Here is a 20,604-nt window from a genome sequence, read left to right as displayed (position 1 = left end):
TTGCCGTTCCTCCAAGCTAACGTTCATATCGTGTTAGCTACCAAGGTAAACAAAGCTAGGTTAGCATATTAGCAGGCAAGCTGTTCATTAGAAGATAGATCCACACTCCTACCACAACTACTACTAACGAATCTAAAACAACTAAGTTTCTCTAATATTTTGTGATTTGCATTTTATTTCGTCCAGCCAGATCCTGCCGGACAATACATGACTGGACGACCACACTGAGGCATCGTCTCAAAAAGCCCCGGCTGCTATAAGCAAGATGCCGACAACGGGGAGTAATTGACGATATACCGTGTATATATGTATATTTACGTTCATTTTGTACATTTCTAAAAATAAAGTTTAATGGAAATACTTAGTAGGCCTATCCTTTCTTCCCTGAATTATTTGCTCCTATAACTTGTCATTCATATATAGCAAACCATGATTTGATTTCTCATCAAACAGTAGTAGTTTATAACGGGTAAAAATAACTTACTCTTTGTTATGACCGGCTCGTAGGCCACAACGGAAAGACAAGGAGACATACACGAGTTTACAAAACCACGGCACATTTATTGTGGTAAATGCAGAGATAGGTGGTCAGGGGAGAGGATTGCTGAGCTGCTTGGAGGGGCTGCCGTTTGACTCCGGGCAGCTGGCTAGCACCTCGGCTCCGGCCAGGTGTCCGTGATCGCGCTGATTAGCCTCTTCAGCTCCACCCCATCGTAAGACAAAGGCCCTGGTGCCGTCACACTCTTCTATAACAACAGTTGTAGCTACAGTTCGGTTAGTTGGCGTATAAAATATACGGCTGTACCGACGCCATGATAAGACTGATGTTCGGCTGAGAGCAGCCGTTTAGACATGGGCGCAGCCTCTCTGGTGGTTGACTAATCAGAACAGAGTGGCCGAGCTGACCAATCGGAGCACACTAGGCTCACAGGGAGGGGGGGGCAAGAGCTCCAACGAGTCGTTTAGTGGAGAGAGTGAATACTGCTGAATACACATGCTTGACAGAGATGCTGTATGCGAAACCAATGTGAGTTTGGAAAATTGCACAGTATAAATCTATTTTAGTATACCTCAACAATGTAATTATGATCAGTGGAAATGGCCATGACATGGGCCCTTTAAAACAAACGCTTCAACGTGTAACATTTTGAATCTGTATTTTTGAATATCGTTCTTAAATTGGCGTGACGTTGAAGTCGTGCGACCCTGCTGTACTCGGCTGTAGTTCGTTTATAGCATAACGTTAGCATTTTGCTTCTGGCGATTAGATTTATGATTTGAAAATTATAAAAGTAGGGTAGACATGTGGAGATTATCCGGCTCAACAAAACGTGCATTTATCAAACAGGTTTGTTTTCCACAGACCTTATTTCGAGCTATTTTCTAAAATCCTATGGAGAAATCCCATTGCTTTTTTGTCGAGGGAACCCATGCGCAGCTTACTTCTGGGTAAATACGTCATCCCTGCACCACTCTATTGGCAAAGATTTCTGCGCCCCAAGCAGGAAACACGTCACTTATCAGTAACTTTAGACATCGTAAAACCATTTTAATCTATATTTGATCATATATTATACATTTAACTGACACCAACTAAATATGTACCTTCTTCATTAAATAAATATGTATAAAATGTATCAAATTAAACTATTTTTTAATGACAATCTAGAACGTGGGAAGGGGTGGGGCGGCGCCCCTAGCGCCCCTATGGGCCGGCCGCCACTGGCTGTCTGCCTAATTGGTCCCTGAGTATTCTGCCTGCCTCTAACTGAACTTGTTTGCCTGATAGACGGGTCTCCACGTTTTGACCCTGCCTGTACCTGTCAAGGTAAACTGAACTCCATGAAAAGCTGTTCCTGTTTTTTGCTCCTGCATTTCAGGTCTGTTTGTACCAGTGAGCATTACATTAACTTTACCATGTCGTTCCTGTTTTAATGATGATAGATAGTAGAGCTAGATAGCTAGCTATTTAGCTTTTTAGCTGTGAGAGAGCTACGGAGTGAGAGATGGGGAAATGTGTATATTAAGTTTTGTTGGTGTTGGCATCTTTCAGAGAGAGAGAGAGAGACGGACATGGGCGGCACCAGGATTTTTTTGCTGCAGTAGCTTAGCAGTTGCTACAGATGAAGCGTCTTATTTTGGACAGTTTAAAGTGCGAGGGTCGTGATCGGTTCGTGCACGTTCCGTGATGGCCGGCCGGCCCCCAGTCAGACTTGATACCGCCCCCATGATAAATACATTTAATTATTGTGAAGCCAGCTGCAATGGATCATTGATCCACCAGGGGGTGCAGTGGGGTTCCACACTGGAGTCATGTGAAATCAACTTCTAAATAATAGATGTTGTTTAGTCGGAAAAAACGAACGAGCCGGCTCTCCCGATTTTTAATCCTAATTTAATCATCATCATTGATGTTTATGTTCGCCGAATTGACATGAAATCACTGACAAATATGAATATTCTGTATTCAACTTCATTGAAACGATCAGGATGGGTGTTATTTTTCCCCACAATGACCAAGTCGCTGCAAATGATCCCATGTATTACATGTACATGGCCACATTCTCAACAAAGTTACGTAACGAAACATTCTGTATTCCTTGCTTACTTTTTATTTAATGCTTTATAACAGCTGGAATAGTTCGTTTAGAACAGGCACCTCACTCGCAATCTGCTCCTCCGCAGCGCCGCCCACCTCCCTCCGGCTGAAATTATGAATGTACAGTAAGGCATAGTAATCATAGATAACACGGCAGGGTCCGTCACAGTTTGTTTTCATCTGATTTCAAATATTTCAAATGTCTGAAGTTAATAAATACATTCTCAGTGTTCAAGTCAATAATAGTCATATAAGAAAAGTACTGATCTAATAACAGAGATTTTATAAGGACTTTTCAATGTTCGACATCGCTCATGTGAAATACAGTAAACTGGATGTTGTGGTGCCGAGAGGCGGGGTATCAAAAGTACAAGCTAAACTTTTATTTAGCATCTGAACACACTTGTAAACAACGTGATGCCCGGGAAGCGAAGACCCGGCGGAAACAGCTGGTCTGGTTCACTAAAATGTCCGTGTACAGTATATCTGGTACTAATGTATAGCGGATCTTTGTTAAGATCCATATGTCACGGATAGAACTATATATTGAGCTTTAAAACAAATGATATATATTATAATAAAATAAACACCGGCTGTTGTTATGCCTGCTGTAACGTTTACTTTCTCCGTTCTCCGCTTAAGTAATTATTACTTCCTGGTTAGCTTTCCGCTCGAAATTTAAATCTGAAAATGGCAAAATAACGGAGAAAAAAACGTTCACAGAGAAGACGACAACAATTGTCACTTGCACTTGTCATTTAGCATCTGAACACACTTGTAAACAACGTGATGCCCGGGAAGCGAAGACCCGGCGGAAACAGCTGGTCTGGTTCACTAAAATGTCCGTGTACAGTATATCTGGTACTAATGTATAGCGGATCTTTGTTAAGATCCATATGTCAGTAGAGATGGGATGGCAGAAGGTGCTATATATATATATATATATATATATATAATTCCAAAGCTGGTAAAGACCTTTCAAATTTAGCAATAATAGTCATATAAGAAAAGTACTGATTTGTTCTTGAATCAACTTTTTTATGGAAAATGTTTTATGTAATTTTATTTCATTTTAAATAAAATGAAAGACATTCACAGTTAATGTAATTAGATATACATTATTAATGCCATACATTTTTAAATGTAATTAGATATACATTATTAATGCCATACATTTTTGCATAAATATTTATTCAGTATGATAGCTGTCTAACAGAAGTTAAATCCATTTCTCACTTATTCTGACAATGTACTTAACCCCAAATAAAAGAACCCAATAAAAATAGTTGTTAAATAATAGTGAAGTCACGTTGTAATAACAATAACTCATCTCTCTCGGTTTTTTTTGTTTTCTTTGTGTGCTTTGCCAAAAGCCACTGTGTCAAGTGTCCTAGTTGGGTTACCGTAACGAACAGCAGCCGGCTCTCGATTTTTAATCCTAATTTAATCGTTTATGTTCGCCGAATTGACATGAAATCACTGACAAATATGAATATACTGTATTCAACTTCATTAAAATGTTATTAACGTGCCTAAACTCAGTAATTCACTAAAAATTACTGATCCCTCCGCGTCGCGGAGGGATCTTGATCCCTGGGTGTTATTTTTCCCCATAATGACCAAGTCGCTGCAAATTACCCCGCTTATTACATGGCCACATTCTCAACAAAGTAACGACATGACTCCCAATATTAATTAAAATGCTTTTATGGATTTAGAAAATATTTTTATTGATTTAAAACATAGTTCTATGTATTGATTTAAATTTACATGCATCCGCTAAGAAAAATAGTCCGTTGTTACCGTTTTTTAAACAGTCAGAATGAAACGGCAGCTCTCAGCTGTGTGTTCACACTCCTAACTCTGATCTTTCTTTTCCAACAGTTAAGTTAACTGTAGGTTACTCTGAGTGACAAGCTTACAGTTAGTGAAGTAACACTTTTTTTTTGTGAGTCACGACCTCGCTGTTTCATTCTAACATAACGCTCCAAATATGACTGTTTCCACTCGGACTTCAATACAGCAACACCATTGTTTGGTTTCCATGGTAGCGTGTCTCTTTAGTAGCGTGCACTCCTTTCCTGTAAATTACAGGTCCAGCCAGGCAAAACAGTAATATGAAATATGAACGTTAGTTTTTAACTGAAATGATCAAATAAAGTCAAAATGTCACAGTGTTTACAAACATTGACCATAACGTTCACCAGCCCCCACCCCACTCTTTGTTTAAAACGAATTGGCCATCGGAATGTGTGTGTCCCAACCCCCCCCTGTGATATCTCTTCACAGGGGGGAGAGAGTTAGACGCTCGTGAATTGTCAACGGGGGGGGGTCTCTCTGCACGGAGGAGCCGCGGAGAAGTGAATCACAGTGATCTGCTATTTTAAAGTAAATTCAACACATATCGACCCTAAATATAGCATATATTAAGAACGAGAAAGTGTTAACATCGTTTTTTGTAAACATATGACCAATGTGCGAGGGTGATGACATCAGAGCATCGTCCTATGGGCTTAGCCCCGGACAGGTACAACAGGTATTCACTCAGAGGGGGGTAGTTACCCATTTACATGTCAAAAAGCAACATACAGTAGGCGGGTGGGGGATGGTGAACGTTTACATTTCTCTACAGCAGTGGTTCCCAAACTTTTTGTGCCCAAGGCACACCAAAGGACAAGTAAAAATCTCAAGGCACACCTATTGTGCGAAATAGCCCTTATAACACGTGTTATCACTCATATCATGTAAAATATCTGTAAATGTGCATAATTATTTACTAATGCCAAATAAAATGTATAGATAGAACAATCAGTGGTTCAAGTTAGTATATTCCTCAGTGTAACATATCCACTAGTTGCAAAGCTTAAACATTTTTATATATTTTTTTATTTTAAGGGAAAGGATGTTTTCACTACTCAGTTTGTCAACTATGTTACGGACAAACTTGATGTCATTACAATCATTTGATTAAGTCCTGCACTTCAAGTAAAATCAAATTTGAAAGGCTCTTGAGTCTATTCTACCATATATCCAAAGATTTTTTAAAGTTTAAAAAATAATTGTATTAAAGTTTTGTTTTTTCATGTGATATGTTCAGCACTGTCATTAAGTTTAGGGATATTTTGTATTATAAAACTACCATACAGGTCATTTTGATAGTTTTAAGAGATGTCATGTAAAACTCCAACCTGTGTAGATATACATTATACTATAAAGGATATCAGAAGCACTATTTTAGATATTTTAAATTTGAAAAAATGAGGTGCAACATAGTTGACAATGAAAGTCAAACATTTGACGCAAATAACATAGTTGACTGGACACATTATTAACCATCAGCACTATGTTAATTTCAAGGCAGAAGTGCAAAATTCCATTGATAATGATGTGTAATGACGTCTACATGTCGTACAAATTGTCAACTAGGTTACCTGTCAACTAAGTTACTACACTTATTACAGTACTGGGTAACTTAGTTGACAGGTAACCTAGTTGACAATTTCCCTATTTTGACCCATCATTTCAATGGTAGGCCTTGCCTGGATGACCACATGTCATTTTCTTGAACAGGTTAACATCACATTTGCACATATAATTGAATTAAAATCATTAAACAATTGTAAACCATAACAATGTACGTAACATTGTTGATTGTCAATGAGTATATTAATTGACCATGTGCTATTATACATAAAATATTGTAAAAATGTAGAGGACAATCACCACAGTGTGTTCAAAATGTCTGCCAAAGAGGAACATGGCATCATGTGATGCTGGTGACATGGTATTGGGACAAACAATTTTTGAGTTAAAGGGGGAAGTTCTGTTAGTAACATAGTTGACAGAACTTTTGCGGACATTCATATATTAAGATATTTAAATTATTTAAAGGGGGAAATCAATTAAAAATATGTTATTATTCTTTAGTATTTAGACTTTTGAAATAAATGAATCATTTTTTAAATTTACTTTAATGGTTTTTATTCATTATTTTGAATCCAAGACACCCTCAACTGAAAAACGGACATAGCAAAAACTGACAATTTAAGAACATCATGACACATTTCAAGCTAAATAAAGCATAGGATGCACATAATGTTTGTGTGATATTATAACATGCTTTCCAATAATAGGCAAAATATGATATTTTTGAAGAAAATAGTTAGAATAATTATAATTATCATCAATGGACATCAATGGACATGGAATGTACCCTAAATTGTAGAATCACTCAGCAGTTACATACACCAAACCTTCCAGTTATATTCCTATCAATATTATGAAGGCTTTTACAGAAGGGTTTGGTCATATATAATTCATAGCCTGAATTATATAACATTTTATACCTAAAAACATGGTGAAAATTGATATTTTAGGGCTGTTGACAGTATTTTCTGATTTATGGAGTGATAAAAAGAGATATCCAAAATCCCTTCTGTAAAAGCCTTAGATACTAATATGACTACAAAATGAAACAATAATTTTGATCCTGGCTTTATCCAAAGTTCAGATTTCGGTTCCTGAAATGTGTTAAAATATGCGCATATTTCATGAGATAATGGTTTATTTGGATATTTAAACATGCTATTTCAGAAAACTTGTAATACAAAAAACAATTGCCTTATTGTAAGTAATTAACTGGAGAAATATTTAGCTGATATCTTTAAGTTAAAAATACCCTATTCACCTGGGGTGTCTCGCCTTAATTAGATGTTTGATAAGTGCAGATCACATAGTAAAACACATACACAGATACATTATTTTGTATTTTTATTAAATTCGACAATGTCAATTTCACTTTCCACTATGTCCACCGTTGTTTTTCACAACCAATGGCAGAACTTTATTGAGGCCTGTAATTAGTCAACTACAGGTCTCTTGAGTCAGTCTTTTTCTTCCAAAAAGCTTGTGACAAGATGTTATTGCTCTTGGGGCATTAAAAACAAGATTTTAACTTTAGTTTTTTATATAATATCTGCATTTTCTATTGTGAAAAACTAAGTCTTAGTTATTTAATATATAGCGCCATCTCCTGGTTAAACCCTGAAATTGGAGAATAGTGGGAGGGCCTAACATTCCTGAATACTGGTCTTTGGCAGGCAACTGGCTGGCAACTGGCTGGCAGTCGGCAGGAAGCTGTATGCTGGGGTCCAAAATAAGAGGCTCCATCTGTATATGACAGCACGGTGTTGCTAGTTCATTTTCAAAATAAATAAACAAACAATACCAGTGGGCCAAGCACGAGCCTGTTCATATTGTAGCGTTCACCGCTATTCAAGATCACAGATCACGAGCCTTCAATGTCGAAAACGTTCTCTTTATTTTCTGGTATTGACGGCCACAACCACGCCTTACAGAACCAATCAATAGTATAACACTCATTATGACTTTTCCCCACACTCGAACACAACTCCTACCGTCTCGTACTCCCTCCACACACACCGGAAAACGCACGCACACACTTGGATGGGGCGGTCTCTCCCTAACTCCCACCAACAACATTGCCTAAATAACTTTACAAATGTACTAAACTGTGCACATCTGATAACTGAAATAACCATTAACTTGGACACGCTACGATATTATCATTAATATTTACATTAAAACATTCCTTTGACACTTATAACATTACTTTGCAAGGTAAGCACAACCAAAATAAGTTTGTAAAAGCAGAATTTGAACACTGTTTCTGTGTTCCTACAATATTTGTGTATAATACCATTACACCCTAAGCGTACAAGTACACAATAGCGATCGTTCACTGTTTCAACTGGCATGCTGTGGCATTTAACCTCATCACCACACCGCAAACAGACACACAGGGTTGTCCGGCTGGACCGGCTCCGTTCGCGGTCGTTTACGCTGACTTGTAAGAAATCTTTCCATTTTCGATCTGTGTTCACACACTGAGAATTATAACAACATTAGCCAAGTAACAGTTCGCGCTTGAACTTACAACGACCCCTGATAGATCTCGCGAGAATGTGTATAAATATATATAGATGCATTTTCATAACAAAACAATGGGGTTGCTAAGCCGTTGCTAGGCCAATTGTTGGAGTTGCTATAGCAACTCCAAGCTACCCCCTGGCGCCGCCCCTGGAGACGGACCCTTTGTTTCATAAGTCACATCTATTTTATGCACGTAGCACAGCTCTAATGGCACACGTAGCTGTTTTGCACTTAAAAATAGAATAAAATAAAATGTGAATTCATGGTAACTGTTTGTCCAAGATAGTTTTAAATATTCTTATTAAAAGACATGAAAAAATGAATTAGGGCTGTGGAAGCTTTACTCACCTTACCCATTTACTTTCTCTGCACTTTTTTTCATTTGGTTTCATCTTTGTTTCACCCCAAAACCTTTCTGTTGGCAGACTCAGTGTGAACTGGGACCTCTCCAAGTAGCAGTCCACACTCCATATGTAGGTCTGGTCGGGGACTTGAACCGGCGATCCTACAAATCACAGTGCAAGCCCCTACTGACTGAGCCACTTCCGGACAGCTCCAGGAAAAATAGGTAATAAGGAGTGGGCCCCTTAACTCTCTGATAACAGGAGAAAATTATTGAGATGTCCTATTGGCCCACCGTTTTGAAAAGAAGGAAACACTTCTCAGTTATTTAGGGAAAGTCTCCTGGAGATGAAGTACTTTCAATAAACAAAACTTGTGTAGCTCAGCCAGGTGTGCTCTGTAGGTGCAGCTGATTCATTTATCAGTCAAACACACATTCTCCCATCAGGCTTTTTGAAAAAAGTTTTGATTGTTATCATTTTTCACACCGTCTTTATTTATTTTTTAAATGTCCTCCTCTTGACAGTTTGTGTCAGCTTTACATTTTCCGCCACTTGATCGATGATTTAGATGTGGGTGCAGTGACGACATCGGGTGACGCTTTCAAACTCCTCTTCACACGACAGGAATGAATTACCTATGTAGCAGCATTTAGGCATTACACAAAGACTAACTAACCTGGCCGTTTCATCATTTGCCCAATTAAGTGTGTCAGGAAGAGAGTATTTGGGGAGAAATCAGAGTGGCACTGTGATCTAGCCAAGAAGAGGTTTTGACGCAAAAATGTGTGTGATGCCAAAAGCAGCCAGCCAGTATGGTTAGTGTAAACATACCTTTAGCAAAGGTCAAGACATTTGGATATCTTATGGATATTCTTCTGAAATATAAACATACAGTATGTTAAACATACTTCATACATTAAACAAGTCATCAAAGTAGTTTTAGTTTTTTACGCAACGAGGTAAAGTATTGAACTATTGATGAAAGATTACAATCCTGGAGTTGTAAATACTAGCTATAATAAAATTAGAACAATAAAAGTCCAAACCAAGTGTTGACAGGTAGAAAGGAGCCAAAAAAAGTGTGCATAGATGTTTTACTTTCCATTTTGTTGAGTATGACACAAACCTAAAAAACATTTCAAAGGAAAATTTGACCGATGTTTTTTGTGATATTTAGTATTTATTTACTAATGTTTGCCACGGTTAAAGGAGTGGATTTTGGTTAAAAACGATGCATCTGGGAGTTAGCTGCTGCCAGAGAAAGTTGATTTTATTTTCCATCTATACCTTCTGTTTTATTTAACTCCTGTTGTCGCGCGGCTGAAGACGGCTGCAGCTACTGATTGTTAAAACGTCTGAGTCGACACACCGCTGTCAGCAATCCATCCTCAGGGAATTTGCATAAATGTCATTTACCGGCCAAAATAAACAACTTAGCTCTCCTCAGACCCCCCTTGTCCATGCAACCATCCAGACACTTAATTGGAAAAACAGAACCATGAGGAATCTGCTGAGCGTGGAATTGATTCACAGGTTATTTTTGCTGCAGACTGCTGTTCATATCTTGCTGAGAGTGAGAGGTGGGGCATCAAGCTCAACAATGGGACCAACAGCCGTTAAGAGGGATTTAGATCATTTACTTAAAGTGGACCTATCATGCTATATTTGAAACATATATTGTAGGGCCATACCTATACAAAACATGTCTGTGAAGTTTTTTTTTCAAAATCCCAAACAGTTCACCCATTGTAGCCATCCCTCATACTGCTCAAACCCCTCTTTTGAAGCCCTGTGAAAAAAAGACACACACACTCAAGCACACTTACGCTCTCATACACACACTCGACAACTTTCATCCGAACATTCCCTCATCCAAGTAAAAATCTAATCTACGTACTCGATGCTACTAGCTTAAAAGGAGTTAGCCTAATTCCCATGTGATGATAAACATAATTAGAGGAACAGCTAACAACTGATTTCAGAATCATAACTCATCCAATGATGATCCTCGGGGGGGCAAGGGGTACTATGCCCTTGTAATATTAAACACGGATCCCCGTTTTAAAAACCGTTGGCTAAAAATAAGTGAGCAAACTTGAAGGGCTTTTTCTCAAAATCATGTCTTGGTAGAATCTCCTAAATTGTAGCTCAAAATGTGTTCCGGGGTCGATGTCACTGATTTTGTTAGTGCAGGGCAGTACATACATGGCAGGATATCGAAAATGTTCAACAATTATATAAAACAATTTTTTATAACTCACATTTATCTCAAGGATACTGTCAGTGAAATTATGAAGTATGTCCATTTTCACAATTTAAAATCAATGTATGGAGGCAAAAAGGACGGGAATGGAGGACAGAAATAAAAAGGCAATTAAAATAAATGAAAAAGACTAAATGAGATAGTAGCAGTAAAATACCAAAACATATTTATATTATTTGTTACTCTCTAGCTCATACAGACAGTGAGTGCTGAAGACTGTAAACATTTATTTATCTGCTGCACCTCTTGTGTAATAGAGAAATGTAATTAAACATAAGTTATAAGTTCAAACAAAAGCCTGGATAAAGAAAATTACTTTTGATCTGTATTATGCAAGATGTTCAGGGGCCGTTGAGCCTGGATCAGCTCCAAGCATTTCCCAAAGAATCACATACAGTTTTTACAATCTGACACCATTGATCTTAAGTTATTAACCTGAACAAGTGATCAAGCTGAGTACTGATAAAGAAACACTGACCGTAGAGAAACATATAAATCTCACAGGAATATGATTATTTTTCTTGTAATAAAAAAACTGTTTGAATTAAAGTAAAAGGGAATCAAAGTTTCAAAAATAAGTCTGTTTATTGTGTTTCTACAGAAATAATATAGTGTTATCTCAGTTAATAATAATAGAATCGGAATCACTTTATGTAAACTATATGAGGATGGATCATTAAATGTCTTTAAACGCTGTCATGGCATCCAACACGTACAGTGCATTAAGAAAGCAATGGACCAGGTTTCATGTTCTGTGTAAATGTCAAGCATTGACTTATTTATGATGACTAAGCTACTTAACTTAAGTAGATAACTTACGTGACAAACATACCAATGTTAACCCTTATCAGGATCTTTTCCCAAATCAAGTAATTCAGTTTGATTATCACAAACCATGGCAGGGCCGGACTGGGACAATAAGTCAGGCCGGGAATTATACACCCATTGTGCCATTTTGCTGGATTTATTTGTCAATATTTACAGCGTTGCTGCCCATAGTGATAGCCCTATAGTTTAAATCTACTACCCAAAAATAAACATATGGACATGGGTTACTATTAAAAAAATATTGTGCAAATCTATTTAAGAACCTATTCATGTGAACATATTTTAAGTGGGGGTGGACCTCAAATCCTCTAGGGGGGTCCGGGGACATACTCCCCCGGTAAGATTTTATTTTAAATTTTGGAGTTAAATGCATCAATCTGGTGCATTTTGAGGGGAAAATAAAGAGACTAGATCTATGGAAACGCCCATATGAAAAAGAACTGTATACATTTAAATAATCATAAAATCATAAGAACATGGCCATAACCAATAACATACCATTTCCAATATGAAAAAACATTGAAATCTGTTTATTTATTTGTTTTTGGTTCATTTATAGTTTTGAGTGTGTCTGGGCTCCTGAATCAGCCTCTCCCTCCTCTCCCTCCTCTCCCCCCTGCTCCTCTTTGAGGCAGCAGCAAAGACTAGTTTTAGCTCTCAACAAGTTTTAAAAGTTTATCTTACCTTTTTTCACCTAGTTAACATTTTTATTTATTATTCATGCATATTTTACTAAACACTCCCCCCTCAAATGGAAAAATGTGTTTACATAAATGGTGACCAAACCGTTTGAGACCCACAGAGATAACTTAGACTAAGTTAACAATCTAAACACTCAGAGAGTCCTTAACCTCACCTGAGGCCTGTACTACGAATCCAGTTCAACATACCCTGGATATGTTTGAGTTATCTGGCTTAACTGACCCAAAACAAACCGATCTCGCTAAGCGGTCCTACGACGCTGGTTATCAACTCGGTAACTCAAGCCAGGGTTTCTCCATCCGGCTGAGTGCGCGTTCACATGAAAGGGGCGGGGTTAGCAACATTTGACCAATCACAAACATGGACAAGCGTACTGACAGCGCAGCGTCATACTTCCTGAATGAAAAGTAAAGTATAATATTAGACAAATATGAAGAAGTTCAACTTTAAACATCCATGACTTAAACACTTTATCCAGGATAAAAGCCACATAGCTGCACCTGCAAGGTGAATACAGAACAACTGGTATAAAAAAAAGTGTTTGAATGCGTACATTAACAGGTTTATGATATCACTGCCCCGTCTAAGACACGAGTGGATCTGACTTTAATTACATTTGACTCGAGTGTTTCGTCAACTTAATGTGTTGTTTAAAATAATACTTCTGCATACAGTATGTGACACTGTAAGTGTTGCACGGCCAGATACGGCTCAAGAAGCTGACTCAGATAAGGAAATATATGATACATTATGATGTGATAATTCATATCACATCATAATGTATCATATATTTCAGATAATGGGACACATCGAAGTCTGCACTCACAGTGCCGCGGACTGTACGTAATGTTACTTTGATCCGGTTACTTATGTTGTGGCAGATATTTAAAGTGGACCTATCATGCTATATTTGAAACATATATTGTAGGGCCATACCTATACAAAACATGTCTGTGAAGTTTTTTTTTCAAAATTCCAAACAGTTCACCCATTGTAGCCATCCCTCATACTGCTCAAACCCTCCTTTGAAGCCCTGTGAAAAAAAGAAAAGAAGAGGAGGCGGAGCTAATGCCTGATCAGAATTCTACCGGAGTGTAAGGGGCTGAGAGGCAGGGTAGTGGGAGGCACCTACATTCCCAACAGGTGGCTCCACCCTCTTCCAATTAGCAGTATTGGGAGCAGGTGTGGAGACCTCACACCTGGTGCTAATCACTCCCTCAAGGGAGACAAAGCACACAGAGTTGCTCAGTTGTGTGTGGCACATGGAGGGAGCAGGAGGCTCCCAGTGTGAGGAAACGTTTTGGTAAGCTGGTAAGTTGGTTAGCGGCCCGGCTACGTTAGCCTTTGTTTAATGGAAGGTATTTTTGAGTTTGATAGCAATAAAGCCTTTTTTTGGATTTGAACACTGCCTCTGTCGTGATTGCTGCACTACCACTTTTCTCTTTATCTGCCCAGTCCTGTTACACGGAGATAAAGTTAAATTCTGCTGTGATAAAACGCCATCCTGTTTAACCCACGTCAAGGATTATTTCTGAAATAGTATGGAGCTCAAATGCTTTTTCTCTTTCAGGTTTATCACAAGGTGAGTTCTTTTTTTATTTCCTGCTTTTTAAACACATGTGCTCTACACAGTACAGGTTAGCTCTGAGTGTTAGCGAGGCTTGCTAATGTAAACAAAGAAGAGATTACGTCCAAAACACGTCAGGCATTGTTTCTGATAGCAACTTTCTGTGGGTCCGCTGCCGATTTGACGTCACTTCGGATGGAATCTGTATCCGCTCGTTGTACACCAGTTTTTAAAAGATTTGGGTACGGAGGAAAAGAGAGAGGGTTTTATTTTCTGACGCTGCGTGAGTTCCCCGACGCACCGGGGACACATATAAAAGACATCACAAAGTGCATTTTGCATGATAGGTCCCCTTTAAGTAAGCTTTCTTAACGCTAATGTTATAATAGTCAGATTGCTCTGAAGATGGGAGGTGATATTCTATTAATTTTCACGTTCACACAGTCAGTTGATTTTTGCCGGCCGTCTTTCCTGCAACGGCAGTTTTTCTGTATTTCCTTTATCCTGTAATATGACTTGATAGCTTTAAACTCTGCACACTGAGCTCTGATTGGTCAGCAGGCGGTGCTTTCACTGAGTTGATCTCTTATCTGCTCCGGAGCAGGTTTGCCGTTCAGCATAAGTTACCATGGAGATCTACCCCGGTAAGAAGTGAACCAGCGCCGTAGGACCGGAAACCCAGAGTTTACCCTGAAGTTACCTCTCTAAGCGAAAATCCGGCTTCGTAGTACAGGCCTCTGAGCTGTAGTTATCAGCCTCTCAGTCTGACAGCTTGTTGTTGAAACAGCTCCTTATATCCATTAGCGCAGCTAGCTGGCACCAGATGCTAACAACAACAATACAAGTAACCGGTGCGCGTGCTCTCTCTCTCTCGCTCGCTCGCGCCACACATACACACACCCTGCCGAGCTTGAATGACACAGAGACCAATCGAGGGCTTTAGTGTATGATCTGTATGACAGTGGCCATGTCGGCAGGCCACATCATAGACAGCCAGTCACCCTGTGTGAGGCAGAGTCAGACCCACATTTACGCAGCGTTGCGTTCACAATACATAAAATAAAAATAAAAATCCTCAGGCCAGCAGGCCACTTAACAGGCCAGGCCATCGGGAAACCTCCCGGTCCTCCCGATGGCCAGTCCGGGCCTGAACCATGGGCATAAAATTGCACGTAAAAAAATGAATAGACATGCCATGCTTTTCATACGCCTTCTAATCAGATCACAATGTGTGTTGTGATTGTTGCAGTACTGTTTGTTCTTCTGGAGGTTTCTCTCAACACCACAAAGGATCTCCAGAGTTCAGACAGATTAATAATCTGGTTCTGTTTCATGTACATATAGGTCTTTTTTGTACAGATTTGGCAGCCAGTTCCAGGAAGATTCCTGTTTGATCCACACTTCACAGAATTCATCTTTAGGATCCTTTCAGCTTTAACAAAATCCTGTCTTTAAAATCTGCAGGAAGTCCTTTCCAGCATTTTTTCTTTTATTTATTAAATTCTGGTAAGCATAAAAGAAAAGATTTACAATGTGAATTTGATCTGTGCTTTGGCTCTTGGTGGCACCCATCACAATTACCACGCATGTCGCTTATGATTTTACCCAAGTGACGCAACAGACAAACAACTTTGTAATAGTGTAAACATAAGGGATTTGGTGATAGATACTGACTTAACAGTTTATTTATATGAATAGAAACCATATGCTTGAAGGTTATGTTCAAATATATGTGGTCAAGTATAGGCCACAGGACACAGTTGTTGAAATAAATTGGGCTTTTTATCAACCCAAAAATCCAAAGAAAACACTATAAACCAAGAATCTCTAATAACTATGCCTCTAAAAGAGGTCAACAGGAAAGACCTCAAATAAACATGACATCAACTTAACAGGTGTTAACTCATCAAACTAACCTGCTACAATGAAAAACCAAGGAACATATATAGTAGCTTGGCAAAACCAAGTAGAAACCAAGGTGGTAATTAAGATTAACAGAATACAAAGAGGACACTGACAAAACCCAAATCCCCCCTTTGACATGGAAGCAGTTGGTTTATCCCAATTGGCTGCTTGCAGTATTTATGAGTCCTCAGCGCTCAGCCAAACCTTTTGCTGAACCAGGAAGTAACCTCCCCCAACGGCCACGGTAACTCAAAGACAAAGACAGTAATTCCTACAAACAAATACTTGTGAGCTGAGCTAAAATGAAAATACTGACTACGTAATGTCAGATTGCAAGCAAATCAAGATTTTACATTCTTAAAGGTCCCATGTCATGGCCATTTCTACTGATCATAATTCCATTGTTGAGGTATACTAAAATAGATTTGTGCAATTTTCCAAACTCACTGTTACGCCCCACCCTTAAAATGGCCCTATGGGGCTTACAAAATTCCACCACTGACCCAAATAAAACACGAAAGACACCTTTTAAAATCATCAAATCCATAGGATTTATTATAATCAACACATCAAATGTTTAATTATCCATCCTAGGATGAGAGGCAGAAACACAGCAGTCCCCACACCAGAGGCCTCCCTCTTCTGCTGCTGCACTGGAGCTTTTAAGCACTTCCTTCTCCAGGTGCACCTCGTCTGAACCTCGTTACAGCAATGCAGCACACCTGGGTAGAGGAACGAAAGGGAAAAAGAAACAGGGAATACATACAGCCGTAACACTCACATTGGTTTCTCATACAGCATCTCTGTAAAGTATGTGTATTCACCGGTATTCACTCTCTGTCCTAAACGGCTTGTTGGAGCTCCTGCCCCCCCCTCCCTGTGAGCCCAGTGTGCTCTGATTGGTCGGGATGTTGCGAGGCTCGCTGCTCACTCAGCTGGCTTACTGGTGTGGTTTCCGGGTTGGCGATACAGCGGGACAGCGCGAAACTCATCCTGAGCACACACAAACACTCACCGCCGAAGTAAAAACAATAAGTGTGGCTTGATATTGAGTAAGAAAAAGGTTTATAAACGCTGTGAGAATGGGTCTGCAGAGAGCATTTTTCGTCTATTACCAACCAGGGAGCTCTATGCAAGTCAATGGGACTCCCTGTTAGTTGAAAATGTACGCTAAAGGTCCTGGTGTGTGAGGAGCTCCGCGGATTGGTCCATTTTGGTTCCGGGAAGAAACAAATGGAAAAAGAGAAATCTCCAACCAGGTGTTCTGGGGCAGCATAGACAGGTCTTTTCTGTGTTAGAGTTTTACTCGCTACAGGGTGTACTTTGAGGGTTTTTGACTCTGCAGACCGCTTACATGCATAAAAACCTTCATAACACACAAGGGGATGGGTAATAACTAGAAAAGCATGACATGGGACCTTTAATCAAATGTGTGGTGTTGATAATTGGCACGTTTTACTGCAGCTGAACTGCTGAAGGTGAGGGTGCAGTGGAATTGTTTACCCTGTGTGGCTGTGGCGTTACGTAAATGTATTGAAATGGAATCAGTCTTATGGGCGGCTTGATATTGATTGTATATTGTGACTTTTCTGTATAATAACTCTTCATAAATGATCAGCATCTTGTATTAAATTGGATTGTGTTGTGTATTTGCAGCCTCACAGTGTCAGACACACAGAGCTGAACCGCTGACTCTGATTAAACACAGCATCCACTTCAGTTCACAGGCTGCACTCAATTTAAACCAAGGTCGCTCTGAGCCGCTGATAGCTCTCAAATATCAGCACAAAGTGAGTGTGTTTGTCTGTGTGACAGGTAGAAATGTGACACCTGAGAACAGTCAGGAGCAGCGAGTCTGTTCCTCAGGCAGCAAGTCCAGGTGTTGATCCCTACAGAAATCCTTTAATCGTCCCACAGCGGGTACAATTTACAGCGTTACGTCAATAAAAGTACAGATAAAATTAAATAAGAAAGGCAAGCACATGTGTAATACAGTTATGGTATATCTAGGGACAAATATACAACATACTGTATATAACACAATAATTAATTGGTGAAAAAACAGTTATATAATATGCTATAATAATACAATTAATTTTTATTTAAAAAGTACTATTTAAAAAGTACTTTTTAATACTTACCGTACATATTTGTGATGCTATCTCTGTACTATTACTGAAACAAGGATAACACGTGAAAAATGAGGAATACTTTTTGTTACATATCATACGAACCATTATATAAGGACATGATGCAGTGTGGTATTTCTACTTTGCCAGACAAAAAGAAACAAAAACAATACCTGGACAATGTCCCCAGAAGAAAATGCTGCACAAAACAAAGCCTGTGAAGTAAACGGTGCTTGAGGGTTGTTGTTCCTGAGTGTGCACTTAAGTTAAGTTACAGTAGCTTTGGTGTGTTTTGCTGTTGTTGCCTGGGGTGTATCGTGTTTCAGCTGCAGCAGCACTGAGCTGTGTTAACTTGGACGGCTGATGCCGGGTTTTAATTCAGACGGCAAACAAAGCCGGGGCGAACCCACAGATGGTCTCATACATCCAATGGGAAATCTTGTCAGGGGCATCTATCCAACTACAGAGTAAAAAATATGTAGGTGTGTGTGTGTGTGTTTTCAAGCCAGAAAGGGGATTTAACCGTCACACAGACTAAGTGAATCAGAGCTCTATTTTGGGAGCTTAGAAGGTAAAAAATGGTATGCTAAGATAAAGTAGAAACCAACTAAAATATGATTTGACTCTCACTGGGTTTGTTAAAATACTATCACAATATAAGAGTCTTAATAAAAGCGTTAATAAGGGTTAAGGTTAGAAAGGGTTATCTAGATAACTACAGGCTATGATGGAAGCAAGGTGTTACGTGTAAAAGGACATGTTGGTTTCAAGATCACAAAACATAACCAGAAATATATCAACATTAACAAAATTAAGAGTGTCCTATTTGGATTTGTGTCATTAAATTAGTTAGTGTTGTTACATTCTGGGTAATAAAATGAAAAATAAAGTAATCCAAAGGCAGCTGAAATTGTTGGAATCACAAAGCCATAATTTGACCGATTCAAGGAGGCTTGAAATCATACCAATATACCACTCAACAGTTTTTATGATATTTAAAATATATATATATATATATGTATTGTAATTTTCGTAATTTGTCCTTCAAACATCCAGCATTATGTACACATTTCCGGTAGTTATGTTTAAAATTAAACCTTCTTCTTCATAAGAAACAACTCGTGGAATTTAGGCAACAAAACTACTAAATAAATATATACCTACAGATGTGGCGAGGCAAGTAAGTTAACATTTGGGTTTAGGTTATGTCATTTCTGTAGATTATTCCTGCTTTTAGCAATTTTTGTGAGATGCTAAACATTTACTTGAACTGTGCAATGACAATGATTGAATCTTGAATGTTAAATTGCCTGTGGAAAAGACCAAAACCCTTAGAAATGTTGTGATATAGAATAAAATGTTCCCTGATACTAAAATATATCAGTTTCTTTACCTGAAGTCAAAGACTGGACTCCCAGTGTTTAAAATGCTGTCACTGTTACCTGAAAGGAGGGCTGCAGTCATTATACTTTTATATATGTGTTAATATTTGAACTGCTCAGTGTGACTGCAGATATATCCAACGGCATTATCACACATTTATCAACGCACCGTTTTCTTCTCTTTTTATTGACCCTTCTGAAGTGCTTTGTCACTCTGAATCAGACTGTGCTGCCATAACACACACACACACACACACACACACACACACACACACACACACACACACACACACACACACACACACACACACACACACACACACACACACACACACACACACACACACACACACACACACACACACACACACACACACACACACACACACACACACACACATAGGCTGACTGTATTGATCTGGAGGTGGGAGCCATAAAATGAGGGGTGATAGATGGATGTGGTGGGTGGCTCGGCCTTGTCGCTGGTGATTTTCATGCCTGGAGATGTGAGCTTTCAGTTGGCAGATCGATAAAGAGGGATGGCTAGTTTCTACATGTTCTTGCAGCACATCACAGCTGGAAAAACTAATTAAGGAGGGGTGTGTTCAGGTAGGTTGGCTCTTCTCAGATGGGCTGCAATGATCTCATCATATTAGAAACAGTTTTATTACCTGGTAGGTTGATACGTACGAGGAATTTGACTTGATGTCATGGTGCAGGAGAATATTCTGTATTGGTCACATTAGACCACAACACTGAGTTGAGAGGCTTAGGCAGTACATTTTAGGATCACCTCTGCACTGGATTACCTCTTAGACAGGAGTTTTTGCACCAACTGTGCATACCTGAACCCTCATTACATTAATCTCTGTTTTCTGGTGTACCCCAAAGCTCCAGACTGGATCCTATTCCTTTTGCTTGAACATCTTCTCC

Source organism: Trematomus bernacchii, unplaced genomic scaffold, assembly GCF_902827165.1.
Source record: "Trematomus bernacchii unplaced genomic scaffold, fTreBer1.1, whole genome shotgun sequence".
NCBI lineage: Eukaryota > Metazoa > Chordata > Actinopteri > Perciformes > Nototheniidae > Trematomus > Trematomus bernacchii.
Note: the sequence above shows the minus strand (reverse complement) of the source record.